The sequence below is a fragment of the Hemiscyllium ocellatum genome, chromosome 5 (assembly GCF_020745735.1).
Source record: "Hemiscyllium ocellatum isolate sHemOce1 chromosome 5, sHemOce1.pat.X.cur, whole genome shotgun sequence".
Lineage (NCBI taxonomy): Eukaryota > Metazoa > Chordata > Chondrichthyes > Orectolobiformes > Hemiscylliidae > Hemiscyllium > Hemiscyllium ocellatum.
The window spans coordinates 85,732,414-85,744,725 of record NC_083405.1 but is presented as its reverse complement, the minus strand read 5'-3'; positions in this window follow the sequence as shown (position 1 = coordinate 85,744,725).

Here is a 12,312-nt window from a genome sequence, read left to right as displayed (position 1 = left end):
GATTCTTTTTCCTGCTTAACCCACTATTTTCTATTTTAAACAAAAACCCTTTGTTGAGTCTGAATGATCATTGTTCTGCACTTTCTTCATCATATTCATGTTATAAGGATTACAAGTGTTAGCTATTGATGTTCAACAGTGACGTTTTTCAATGATGAAATATTTTATTATTAAAGAATTATAAGATATTTTCTTTACAACAGATTTGTAAACCAAATTTAGTAGGGAATAATGACAGATCCAGTTTCTGGCTCTCTCTGTCATTCCAGTTGCAGTTGTATGTTTAAAATGCATTTATCTGCTCCATAGCATGTTTCCTTCCAAACTGCTGTGCAGAAATATAAATTTGCATGGTAGTTGAGGTATGAATTTATTTCTACATTGCAGCCTTTTTATTTTCTACCACGAGACGGTATTACTCTTCTGATTCCAATCCCAGCTTAGGGATATCTCAGTTTGTATACAGGGTAAAGCTTTCACTCTCAGTGCGTCTTGTTATGTAATTTTCTTGTTAACTTCAGGAAAGTATTTCTGCTAAAAAAATGTAGCATTTCTTACACAAACAGTTTTTCTACAAAACTAATTGAGAAATATTTTGTCAATCTATGATAAAATGTGGACAATTTAATGTTTCAGGCCAATAAGTGATATGAATTAGACTGGAAGAGTTTTAAATTATCAAGTTCTCAGAACCAACAGAGGTAACAGACCTCTCAATGTAGGTGGATTCACTATAAATACTGCTTTCTTCATGTTTAGCCTTTGTCTCATTATCCATCACTGATATCAGTAAACATTTTCCTGTTTATAGCATCAACCATGTGGTAATAAGGCCATTTAACCAGTTGCTATAAAGTGCACGCTCAGTCAAATTGACTGTGGGTACTTTATTTTCATCTTCCAACCTCTTTCATATGGGAATATGTTCTCTCAGTTTACTTTTCTCTTTGGAAATCCATACTAAGAAAACTTCCAAATTCATAAACACTTCTTTCCACTCTGGGGTGAAGGTCACAAATACACCTCCATATCATTCTTGATACCATCTCACAAACCATTCCACTGCATCATATCACAAATCCTCCTTTTTAAGTGCTGATAAAATGCTCTGTTCTTTTCTCAGTTATGTATGAAAGCAGGGGAAAGTACAAACAGGTTAGATATCTGCTTGGACTTCTCAATGTACTAACATGCCAATAAAATTGCATGTCCAGAATTAGGAAAAGCTCACTAACGCTCAATTTAAAGATTCAGAATTCTTCATTGCACTAATTTTTTTCTGGGTTGTTTTCAATATGTTACTTGCTGTTCTCACTTTGATATCAAGTGATGTAGGGTCAGGAAATTTGAAAAATAGCTCACATGGGAAGGTAGAATGAGAAAATCCTCTTATCTGTTTAGTGAGTTAAGCAACTAGCTCAGTGGAGCAACAACAGAGTCTAAGAGATTACTTCACCAACAGGAAGGTTGGGAAAAGTTTTAAACATGGAAAGGTGCAGTTACAATAACACAGAGTTTATTTTTAAAATGCCTTTATTAGCCAGATCTTCACATGTCCAAGAGGTTTTGATTTTTAGGTTTTAGCATTAACTTATTTTTGTAGGTGCACATAAATATCTACTTACGTTGGCTGCAAGTTTCCTTTTGCAATATTTATACACATCTAAGTTAACTCTGGCTCCATTTGAGGTAAAACTAAGGACAAAAATCAATTAAATGGACAATACCATAACATATTGCCTGGTGAACACCATCCAGCTGTAAGTGACTGGAAAAATTCTGTCCTTGTTTGTTCAGTAGTGATTTGAGAAAACTATTGTTTTTTATTGTCTGTTCCACTTGTTACTAATTGTAAATAAATATTATTCAAACATGTGTTTTCATTTTAGAGTTTTTTTTGGTAGTTGAAGATTATTGCCCTTTCAGTAGAAGCACTTTAACCTTAAAAACTATGGGAAAATTAAAATATCTTTGTCTCTTTCAGCCTTATGTGATCATGATACATGCACACCCTATTGGAAAGAAACAAAAAGCTGGAATTTATAAAGGACTTCATGGTATAAGAATGTAAGGGTTAATTCAGAGGAGTGCAGTAAGTAATGCCAAATATGATGATGGAACATGGACTTGGGTGGGGAAACAGTTTTGAGCCTCAAAGGAATAAGATCAAACATTAAGGTTTGTCAGAGCAACGTATATCATATCAAAATAAATTGTGCCTGTTGCTATTAGGCACAGTGTCTTGGTTAAGACAAGAAACACTTTGTTCCATAGACTGCCAAGTGATTTCCATATCAGACTTGATTAAGCAGGCTCTGCTTAGATCCCTACCAATAATGAGGATGGTGCCAGCAAATCTTTACATAGTTATACCTTTCACCAAGCTGAGCTGCAGGAAGAATTCTTTAAGCAACAATTGTACCAGCAGTGGTGTCACTTTGTCTTACTATTACATTGTAAATAGTGAAGGAAGTGGTGTGGGGTGGCATGGTAGCTCAGTGGTTAGCACTGCTGCCTCACAGCACCAGGAACCAGGGAGCAATTCCACTCTTGGGTGACTGTCTGTGTGGAGACAGGTTTGCACCTTCTCCCCGTATCTGTGTGGGTTTCCTCCTGGCGCTTTGGTTTCCTTGCACAGTCCAAAGGTGTGCAAGGTAGATGGATGGGCCATGTTAAATTGCCATGTAGTGTCAAGGGGTGTGTAAACCATAGGAAATATAGGGTAGGGCAATGGGTCTATGTGCGATGCTCTTCGGAGGTTTGGTGTGGACTTGTCGGGCTGAATGATCTGTTTCCATGCTTTAGTGATTTGATACAAAAAAAATTCACATGCCGCTTTAAGAATGCAGTGTTTGTGAGCTGTGAAGGTCACCCACTAGTCAGCCTGTGCTGTGGGTAAATTACTCTCATTCTGATTAGAAGCCAGCTAGGAAACAGAACAATAAAAAGGACTCTCTCACTCTGATGCTGCTACCAACCATCACCGAAATGAAAAAGACAAATTGACCATTCAACGTTCAACTCCACTATCTAGTCTTCATGAATTACCTAGAGACTGACACACTTTTAACTTTTATTTTTGTTTTTGGATTCAGTTCTCCTTTCTAATCTGTGTGTTTATGTCACTTTATTCTTTCTTCTCACATTTAGTGACTAACAAATTCACTGTTTTGTTAACTCAAGAAAGTCTGGTTAAATTGGTTCCTTTTAAAATGTAAAGTGATTTAGTCTGAGAGAAAGGTGTCCAAAAGGAAGGGAATCTTTTCTAAATAAACCTTGTTATGACAAACCAAAGTAGCAAGTGAATAAAGAAGGGGAGCCAGTACCTGCCTGCTTTCTTGAGAGAATGACAATTTTGGGTATCCTGGTATCTTCTCTGAAACTAATAATTTGAGGAACCTGTCCCACAGAGTGCTTGTTAGATTACTATATGCATTATTTATTTTTCCAATATCTAGGATCCACCTGACATAAATAATCATGACAGATGCACAGTGATCAAGCTACCTACAGAGCACATCAAAAAGAAGTGTGTTTAAGACAGATTCTGGGGATTTTTTTGCAACATTCCAGACTTCACTGACAGTCTGGATCATCAAGTTTCATTAAAATTTATGAGGGTTTCCAAATTAGACTCTTTGGAAGACCTAGGTTCAGAACTCCCTCAAACATTACTGCATCACAGACAACCTGGGTGGCTGCACAAGTTCTGCTAGTCCGTAAGATCCTAAAACTACAACATACAGGAGCAGAAGTAAACCATTCAGCCCATCATCTCTGCTCTGTCATTCAATGAGACACATCTAATAATCCTCAACCTCACTTTCTGCCTTTTCCCTCTAATCCTTGATTCACTTACTGATTAAAAATCTATTTATCTCAGACTTGGATACATTTAATGACTCAGCGTCTACACCTCAGCAATAATGACTTCCACAGAAACACAGTTTTCTGAGGGAAGAAATTCAGCTGCATCCCTGTCTTAAATGGGTGATTCTTTATCTTAGATTTTGCCTTCTGGTCTTAGATTATCCCAAATTGGGGTCTACATTTCTTTTCTGGGACTATGCTCCGATAGAATGTCAGAACTGTAATCCAGTGCTTAATCAAAGGCATTTCTCCAGCTTTTCTCTTCACCAACCTGTTTTTAATTTCCTGAACTCGAACTTGCTCCAATTGCACTACGTATTACTATTGTGATCTTTCCACTTCATTCTGTGCTGCACAGAACTATCAATGGTAAACATTGACACTCCATAGGTTTCAGGATGTTCCTGGAGACCTGACTCCAAAACATAGCTGGTTACTAACTCCTAGAACTTCACCTTCTAGCAGCACAGACACATCCAGCTGTTCTTAGCTTCCTTTCAGTCCTCAAGTATATAGACCCTGTGCAGTTCAGTTGCCTTTTCAGTAGCCCAGTCCTCTTAACATAGATTTCTAGAATCCCTACAGCGTGGAAAGAGGTTATTTGGCCCATCAAGCCTGCACCAATCCTTTACAGAGCACCCCACCCAGATCCCTTATATATAGACCCCTAACACCACATTTACCTTGACTGATCCACTAACCTGCACATCTTTGGACTGGGGGAGGAAACCAGAGCACTGGCAGAAACCCATGCAGACTTGGGGAGAACTTGCAAACTCCACACAGACAGACACACAGACAGCTGGAATCAAACCCAGGTCCCTGATCTTGTGAGGCAGCAGTGCTAACCACTAGCCATTATAATGCCCGTTATGCATGGGACTTGCGACGTTGGTACTGCCTTTGGAAAGAAAAAGGCTGAGAGGAGATTTGATGAAAGTTTTAAAAATTAAGTGTGGGTTGGAAAGAGGAGATAAGGAGAAGTTTTTTTTCCCAGATAGTTAAAGAAAACATATGATAGGACTTAAATTAGTATGTAAATGAGGCAAGATTGATGGGCGAAAAGAACGTTTTCGTACAGTAGATAGCTAATGAATGAAATGTAATGCCTGGAAATCTGGTAGAGCTGGTTTCAATGAAAGCATTCAACAGGGCATTGGATGATCATTTGGATAGAAATGGTACATAAGGGAAAAGGCAGGAGATTGGCACTCTGTAATAATGACCTCTATGAATAGAATGGCCTCTTTCTGCTCCATAACACTTCAACTATTTCAAGTGACCAAGTGAACATGTTGTAAAGTCGCCCCATCTAATAATATAAGTCAGTTGTAATAACTCCTTGGAACCGAATATGGCCTGCATGATATAATATTGGCTGTGTTGACTCTAACACAAATTACACGAACCATGAAGTAATGGATTCCTTTATGCTTTTCCAACAAATGGTAACTCTGCCATCAGTGTGTATAAAGAGAGAAGTTAAGTAAATGTTGCAAAAAGCAAGTAAAACATAATCGAAATATCCTAACTGTTTTTCCTTTTATTAATGTTGAATCAGTTTTTAAAGGTTTTCGGCATTTTCTTGACCTTTATTTTCAATGTCCAGTATTCATCAGAACTAAACCCTAATGGAGAGCTGCCAAATGTGAGGTTATCCATTTCAGATCGAGAAAGGATTAGTCAGGGTATTTTTTAGAAGGCACTGAGTTGAAAATGATGGATATCCAATAAGATTTAGGGATTCAGGTGCATAGCTCTTTAAAGTACCATGAACAGATGCAGAAAATAGTCAAGACGGCTAAATAGAATGCAGGACTTAATAAAGCTAGTGCTTCCAATTAAACCTCCTGGACTATAACCTAGTGTTGTGTGATTTTGGATTTTGGAGTGAAGATGTTATGGTGCAGTTATACAAAGTTAGACCCCACTTAGACTACTATGAGCAGATCTGGGCACCACAGCTTAGGAAGGATGTTTTGACTCTGGAGAGAGTTCAACACAGGTGTACAAGAATGATATCTAGCCTCAGTGGTTAGGTTATAAGGAGAGATGAGACAAATTAGACCTTTATTCTCTCCAATTTAGATCGTTAAAGGGTGATCTAATCAAGGTCTTCAGGATATTAACAAGGAAAGTCAGGGTAGATAAAGATAAACTATTTCCACAGGTTAAAGACTAGGAGGTATAGACTAAGAATGAGGGCCAGGCCATTCAGAAGAGATGTTAGAAAGCCCTTCTGTATGCAAACAGTAATGGAGGTTTGGAACTCTCTTCCTCAAATGGCAGTTGATGCTAATTCAACTGTTAAATTTAAATTTAAAATAGACACATTTTTATTAAGCAAAGGTATCAAGGGATATGGGCCTAAGGCAAGTATATGGAGTTAGGCCACAGATCAGCCATGTTCATATTGAGAGACTGAGTGGCCTACCCCTGTTTCGATGTACATCTTCACTGGTAACCCAAAACTTAACAACTGCTGGTGCAATGTTATGCATTTTAGTTTGCACAAGATTCTAATTCATTGCAGAAAATTGAAATTGTGGTAATTTTCAAAGTAATGCCTTAGATTTCCCATAGCCAGTTAATTGTTGCTGAACCGATGGGAGTTGCCCAAGGAATTAAAGATTCCACTGGGTGATTCCCTTTACACCTGGAGTCCTCCAAAAGTATCGATGTAAATTGGACGGTTAAAAACCTAGTCTAATTCGTAAGTGACCATTCAATTGACTCCCAATTTATCTCACACACGTCAAACTACACCTCCCCCCAGATCCCTAACATCTCCCACAACCTAACCCTCCCTCTGTTGGACATGCTGCTTGATCCTAGTAATCCCTGACCTCATTTATCAACCCCTCCAGGCCTTCCTCATCATCACTGATATATACAAACGTATTAAGGGCAAAAGAGTAACTATGGAGAGAATAGGATTCCTTAAAGATCAACAAGACCTTCTATGTATTGAACCACAGGAGAAGGCTGTGATATGAAATAAATATTTTACATCAGTATTTACGTTCCCTGTCCCCCTGCTGCTGGATCCTATTCTCACCCTTTCAGTACCCAACAGTAATCAATTTCAATATCTGCCATCCACCTTGACCTATCCAAAAGCCTCCAGTACTTACCTGCCCTCCTTGCAAAGTGGCCATCTGTGATTTCGGCCTTTTATATTTCAGAATACAGAAGCTGACTGCTGTGAAAAAGAGGACATGGTTTGCCTTTCTTGGACAATTGAAAGCACGATACTGCATTTCTGAAGGGTCTGCAATCAGAACGTCCTGACAAAAGCATGGAACTCTTCAAAAAAAGGGGCAGTGTGGTACTGTGCCTAAGACCGCCGCTCTTCAGAAAACCCGGTCCACCATGCACAACATGCTGTAATGAAGCATTGTTGATATACTCCTAAGTACCATTGGTCCATTGAGTTCGTTGTGTTTCATAGCATTTTATGAATCATGATGCTTCTGCACCATTGAATCAAACAGAACAGCCACTGACAGAGTTGGAAGCCATTGAAGAATCAGAACTGCCAGGTGATGAGAAGCTTTCCATTGAGAATATCGAACACTTCTTTGTAGAAAGCACTGAAGGTGAAAAAGAAAGGAGAAATAATTTTCCAAGAAATATTTCTATAATATCACTTCGGGCAAAAATCAAAAAATATCATTAAGTTCCTTAAAGAAGGTGTTTCATTTTATGAGGGGGCGGAAGAGTAGGGAATGTCTGAGATTACTTGTAACTGCTGAAAGCAGTTTCAGCTGTTACCATGGTGACAATCTGTTCATGATGTTACTTACAAGTCTTATGTCTGAACTGCTCTGTCAAATCAGATTTATATGAATCCAATGTAAATTTACAGTAAAGGTTTTTATTACTATGAAAGGTAAAATCTTCAACTAAAGATTTTAGTAGATTAAATGCAGTTAGTCAAAAAATGTTTGTAACTTTCATCCCTAGATAATGTAAAAACTGTCAATTGACCTGATGTCACTGGTGTTATGACAATTGATGCTTATGTAAGTTGTCAATGCTGGGTGACAAAGCAAAGAATGTCATCACTGACTCTCTATCAAACAAACTTTTCACGTCTTCTGACATACAATTGGCATACAATTACAACAGATCCTTTTCGATAAGTTCAGCTTCAAATTATCTTCAATAAGAAACCAGAACTGTAGCTGGATCTAAAGGCAGTCCACTGCAATAAAGCAGGCTGAACAGGGTCAGGAGGGGGCAGTGCCCATCACCTTCCCCGTACTGCCGCACACATTGAGTGCGTTGCTTGCCCTAAGGCAAACTAGGCTACTTCCTATTACAGCTAGTATTTTACCAGCAGGAATCCGTGAGTACTTCATCACATCTGGAGGCCACCCAGTAAAAGCTGATGCACTACCTGCAGGCTTGGGAGTCAGGGCTAGTTTGGGCTGAGAGGGAAGTTGGTAATGGGATCTCCTGAATGGACATCTTTAGGAGTATGAATGACACCTCTGCAGCATGAGCTGTACCTGCTGGAAGTCCCTGTTACACTCACAATCAAAGCCTGTCCCCTCGTTGGACATGTTGCTTGACCCTAATCATCGCTGACCTCATTTGTCAACCCCTCAGGGCCCTTCCCGTTATTATTGATATACACAAATATATTAAGGGCAAGAGAGTAACTAGGGAGAGAATAGGGCTCCTTAAAGATCAACGAGACCTTCAATGCAAGAAACCACACTACTAAATGAATATTACTAAATGATTACTTTGCATCAGTATTTACATCAACGGCCATGAGTAAGGAGCCGAAAGACTGGAAAGTGGCTAATGTGTTGCCATTATTTAAGAAGGGCTGCAAGGAAAAGCCAGAGAAGTACAGACCAGAGATCCCGATATCAGCAGTGGGTAAGATGTTGGAGGAGATTCTGAGTGACAGGGCATACATGCATTTGAAAATGCAAGGTCTGATTAGGGATAGCCAGCATGGCTTTGTGGGTGGTAAATCATGTCTCACAAACTTGATTGCATTTTTTGAAGAGGTGACCAAGGAGATAGATGAAGGCAGAGTGATCGACGTAGTCTACATGGACTTTTGCAAAGCATTTGACAAGATTCCACATGATAGTAAGGTTAGATCACAGGGGATCTAGGGACAGCTAGCGAATTGTATACAAAATTGACTGATGGTATGAGACAGAGGGTGATGGTTGAGGGTTGTTGCTCAGACTGGAGGCCTGTAACCAGAGGTTTGCCACAAAGATCAGTGCTGGATCTACCATTATTTGTTATTTGTTTTTTATTTATATATATATATATATATAAATAAATGATTCAGATGAGGATATGGGCGGTATAGTTAGTAAGTTTGTGGATGACACCAAAATTGGTGGTAAAGTGGACAGTGAAGAAAACTATCTAAAATTACAATGGGATCTTAATCAACTGGACTAGTGAGCCAAGGAATGGCAGACAGAGTTTAATTTAGATAAATGTGAGGTGGTGCATTTCAGTAAGTCAAAGGTGAAGAATGCAATTGGCCTTCACCAGTCAGGGTTTTGAGTACAGGACTTGTGGCATCATGGTATAGCTGTATAAGACACTGATAAGGCTACATTTGGAGTACTGCGTACAATTCTGGTTGCCTTGCTACAGGAAAAATATTATTAAATTGGAAAAGGTACAAAGAAGATTTCAAGTATGTTGCCAAGACTGGAGGATTTGAGCTTTAAGAAAAAGTTGGATGGGCTGGGACTTTTATCGCTGGAGCATCTGAGGCTGAGCAATGATATTATAGAGGTTTATAAAATCATGACAGGTCTATATAAGGTGATTACCTGAGATCTTTATCCAAGGACAGGGGAGTTCAAAAGTAGAGGATATAGTTTAAAGTGAGAGGAGAAATATTTAAAAGGAACCCAAGGGGCAACTTTTTTATACAGAGGTTGCCAGAGGAAGTGATAGAGGTGAGTACAGTACAACATTTAAAAGACATTTGGACAGGTACATGGTTAGGAAAGGTTTTGAGGGATTTATGCCAAATGCAGGCAAATGGGACTAGTTCAGTTTAGGAAACCTGTTTGGCATGGACGAGTTGGGCTGAAGGATCTGTTTCCATACTGTATGATTCTGTGACTCTATGTTCTAGGTCCTGCTGCAGTCCCAGCAATAACCATCACTCCCAGTGGCTCTGCTGGGATTGGCTTGTGCTGTAGATCTGCCAGTTCCCTGATAGTTGGCAGCACATCCTACCTTTGGGGCAGCAGAAATGTGTCTGGGTGAACAAAACGAAATAGAGTCATAACCCAAAGAGTTTGAAGAAAAGGGCTTGCCCCAGCTTTCCAGGTGTGTCGGGCCAGTACCTTGGTGTGAGTCCCAATATGCTAACCCAAAATCTGAGTCAAAGATGGAAACAAAAATATACAGAAAATTCATTGCTGTCTGAAAACAAAATATTGCTTAAGACTTTGGGTTGAGATTTTTCTTTGTGTCTGTTGTGATACCATCTCTATTCAAATTGATATTTTTGTCTTCACTCTTTGGTCATTCAATCATTATTTTCAATCATCCTTTAGCCAAAGTTTCTTAATTTTATTCCCTCAAAGAAACAATTCAAGAAAAGATTTAACTTTTTTTTAGAAAAAAAGCAAGGTCCTGAACTACTTTGTATGAAATGCAAAGAAGTATCTAATTAATTTTGAACAGCATTTAGTTCTCAATATGTTTGAATACAATGTGAAAATATTTAAATGTCATTTTATAGTTATCAGCTTAGGTTTCTCTCCATAACTGGATAATCATGAACTGCCAGTAAGCATGCAAAATATAGGCAGGTCATTTTTGGCCAACATTCATTATTCATATCTGGGTCTCAAAGCACTTTAGACAAAAATGGAGATGAAGAGACGTTGAGTAGTTATGGATCACAAGTAAATGGTCTTATGTTAAGCTGATTCTCACTATATTTTGCCAATAGCATAAATTTCCTCCTAGTTGATTGTTTGAAAAAAATAAACCTTCTGACTATTGTCAAGGAATTTTCTTTTTGTACATTCTCCTAGCTATATCCCCTCAGTCATATGCAGCGAATCCCCCAGTTGGCTCTATTTTTCTTGTTGTTGCTTTGAATCCAGTAAATGAGTATGAAACGCATTTGTTCTATCTTAATTTTTTTTTGTATTCAAGACTCTGTATATCTTCATTGAGATACAATTTTAAAAATCCAGGCTTGATTCACAAATTGAGTTCTAAAACAATATAATGAAATCATTAATTGATCATTTGCATTTTGCTTTATAAGAAAATCACCCTAATTAGTTTGATTTACATTTATTTGTCATTGATGAATCAATATTTGAAGATTGTGGATCCCAAAATGATGTTGACTAATATTGATATTTATGTGCAGTCTTTTTAGAAAGAAATTATTTTCATCATTGCATAATAAAATCGGGGCTAGCAATTAAGCACATTATGTTTGCCTCAACGACCAGAGTCATTAAATACTATATCTAAATGAAAACTAATTTCTTTGAAACCTGTAATTTATGTTGATTAGACTCATTAAAATATCTGACAAAAAAATCCAACAATCATAAATAGATTTAAAGACAAGAAATAATGAGACACAAGTGGGCTGACTAAACCTTAAAATTAAAGCATAATCAAATGTGTTGATTCTGTATTGCTATTTAGAAGTTGTGCAATTGATTAAAACATGGTTGGCTAATTGAATACTTTCCTTAGAGTTGGCTTAACATTGAAAGATGACTAGGAAATGACTAGGAACTGCACAATAAAATGAAACAAAAGTTAATATTAAGAAAATAAAAGTGATGTAGAGAACTTACTTTTGCTATAACTAATAATACATTGGCTTTTTTGAATTAATTTTAAATCCCAACAGTACAATTTTTGTTATCTCTTTTTTCAGTCAGCAATAGACTGATGATAAATGTGCAATAAAGCGAAGAAAATCCAGCAATATATTTCAGAGTGCACTCTGCAAAAATTTTAGAATCATCGTCACATGAAAGACAACAGTTTTTGAAGCGAATTAACTCCAGCCAAATTGCAACAATATTAAAAAGAAAGCAAAAATGCAAATTAGATTTCCATTACTGAGAGACGCTAACTGAAATATTAAGTGTCTTTTGAGATATATTTATTTTCAAGTGTATTAAAGCTCCAGAGGTTAGGCTAATCTAAGGGTTTTGGCACACGTACAAGTCCATGACGAATGAAGGCTGAGTGATACAAAGCTATGGAATAGCGATGCAGATGCAGAAGCAAAAGAGCAGTTATGCTGGGAAAGCAATAACTTGAAAGATGAGTTGAACATGAGATTATGTTCTGCTCTAATGCAGTGTGACTTCACAAGAAAGATTAACCTGATTTCGGAGCAAATGGAGACAAATGTAAAAGATGGGAAGAGTGACACAGTTAACAAATAACACT